The 2,183-nt window shown below is 54.1% G+C and overlaps 1 long non-coding RNA gene across 1 annotated transcript; it reads right to left on the bottom strand.

The window, feature by feature from the left end:
- Positions 1–546: 546 nt before the first annotated feature.
- Positions 547–1,723, bottom strand: LOC113606169 (uncharacterized). The gene is made up of 2 exons (XR_003427461.1): positions 848–1,723; positions 547–742 (listed from the first exon to the last, which is right to left on the bottom strand). It is a non-coding gene; the product is annotated as an uncharacterized LOC113606169 (long non-coding RNA).
- Between the last annotated feature and the right edge of the window lie 460 nt (positions 1,724–2,183).

Genomic DNA, 2,183 nt, shown 5'->3' with positions numbered 1-2,183 from the left:
TTTTGGGCTGGCAGGAAGCTGTCCTGGGCAGAGCACAGGGGACGCTGAGTGGGACGCGGAGGCGATGCTTCTCCCCCAGCGCGGCGCGTCCTCCGCGACCTCACTCTGCTCCGGGTCTCGCGGAGCCAGGGCGCAGCGGGCAGGAGCCCCTTGGGCTGCACGGGCGGCTGGGTGTGGGGTGAGGCTGGGGGCGCGCCCGGCCAGCTCGGGGGCCCTGCTGGGGCTCCCCCCTCCCCCCCCCCCGGGACACTGAAGAGTGCCCGCCCCCGCCAGCACCGCTTTTCATCCTGCGCACCGGCAAACGGGCCGACGACATCAATCAGGGTATGAAACACATTCTATTGATTTTGGAATCTTGGCTGCAGCTGCCAGATTCCTCGAGAGACACTGAGTCCCGGACAAGAAACCCCAAGCTCAACACGTTTGTAGTAGACGATTGCTTTTTCCAGAAAAGAGCTCCTAACCACCTGGGCCTGGGCTAGCTTCTTCCCCCAGTGTCTGTTCCCGCCGAAGGGCGAGTTCGTCCCCCGCGAGAGGCAAGCCTTCACCCCTGGCCTGGAAGCCGAGGCTGTGATCTGGGCCCTTGCGCCTTTTTTCAGGATAGTTTTTGGTGAGTGAGGAGAACATGTACAGGGTCCTTCCCACCCCCGGCGTCGGCGTGGGAGTCGATTTGGGGTCTCCGGGCGTTTTTTTTTCCTGCGCCGCAGCGACCCTGGCCTCTGGGAATGAGATCCCACGACTCCTGTGAGTTTTACAAAATAACGTCATTATATTGTAATCGTAAAAGCTAGTTCTGCATCTTAGGCAAAAAAGCAAGAAAAGAAGGTTAAGTAACAGTCACTTTTACTTTTTGGAAGCGTCCCTGGTGCCCGGAGCGGGTGTAGACGCCGCCGCGGCTGGCTGGGAGGCCCATCTAGGAGGCCCCGCTGTGACTCTCCATTGTTCGCGCGGCCCGGGCTGACTCGTTCTAAATGCTTCTCTTTGTGTTTTCTCTCCGCGAGCGCAGCACAGATGGTTGCTCTAAGAGGCATCTTCTTTCCTCAGACGAAAGAAATCTAGTCTTTGAGAGTTCCGCTGCACGAGTCAGCTAAACTATATGAGTTAAACTCCAGTTTCCTGAGAGCTAGAAATATCTGCTCCGCCCCACCCTGATGGGAAGTGCCAACAGTTCGTGTTTCGCCACCAAGTGGCTCAAATCTGGAGGATTTCTTTGGTGTCCAGGGCAAAACCGATCTGCGCGCCGTGAGTGGTTTTTAGGGCAGTGAAGCTGCAGTGTAGGCCGAGCTGCTGCAGAGGGAGGGGTGTGTGTGCGAGGAGGGGGCGCGTGCGCGCACACGCTCCTTAATCATCAGTTCTTTATGAAATTGTTACGGTGGAAACGGTGGACATTATACTGGGATATAGGAACGAAGAAGATAGCAGAACTGAATGGCATCCTCCACGGTATCTTGTGGGGTTTTTTTGGGGGCAAGTAAATACGGGTCGTTTGGTATGGCCTGTGGGCTGACAGGGATATCGACAGGGGCCACCTTTGTAGGCCACAGAAGCCACTTCACGCCCAGGGTGAGGTATAATTTTTGAAGGTGATGACGCCGGGGGGCGGCTCTTTCCAGTAAGAGCTCCAGGGCCAGAGACTCTGGGTTTGGTTTTGGAAATATAAGGGGACCAGTTCTGGGGCTGACCCTGAGTTTCTGGGGTTTTTTTTTAAAACGATGTGTTTTTTCCTGATTAAAAAAATCAATTTTTATTTTCGAAAATTGAAATTAAATAAAAAAGCTCAAAGGAGAAAAAAAATGAATTACCTATTATTCCACTGTCCAGAAATTAACATTTTGGTGTGTGTGCGTGTGTGTGTGTTTTTGTTGTTGTTGTTGTTGTTTTGCGGTACGCAGGCCTCTCACTGTTGTGGCCTCTCCCGTTGCGGAGCACAGGCTCCGAACGCGCAGGCTCAGTGGCCATGGCTCACGGGCCCAGCCGCTCCGCAGCATGTGGGATCTTCCCGGACCAGGGCACAAACCCGTGGCCCCTGCATTGGCAGGCGGACTCTCAACCACTGCGCCACCAGGGAAGCCCTGTTTTTTCGTTTTAATGCATATTTTATTCAAACAAAAATGGAATCGCTGTATTCAAGAGAATTGAAAACATATGCCCACACAAAAGACACCTGTGCATGAATGTTCACA

Source organism: Aethalodelphis obliquidens, unplaced genomic scaffold (genome assembly GCF_003676395.1).
Source record: "Aethalodelphis obliquidens isolate GAN/ISIS:26980383/991018 unplaced genomic scaffold, ASM367639v1 scaffold3, whole genome shotgun sequence".
NCBI lineage: Eukaryota > Metazoa > Chordata > Mammalia > Artiodactyla > Delphinidae > Aethalodelphis > Aethalodelphis obliquidens.
Note: the sequence above shows the minus strand (reverse complement) of the source record. Positions and strands in the feature narration are given on the sequence as shown.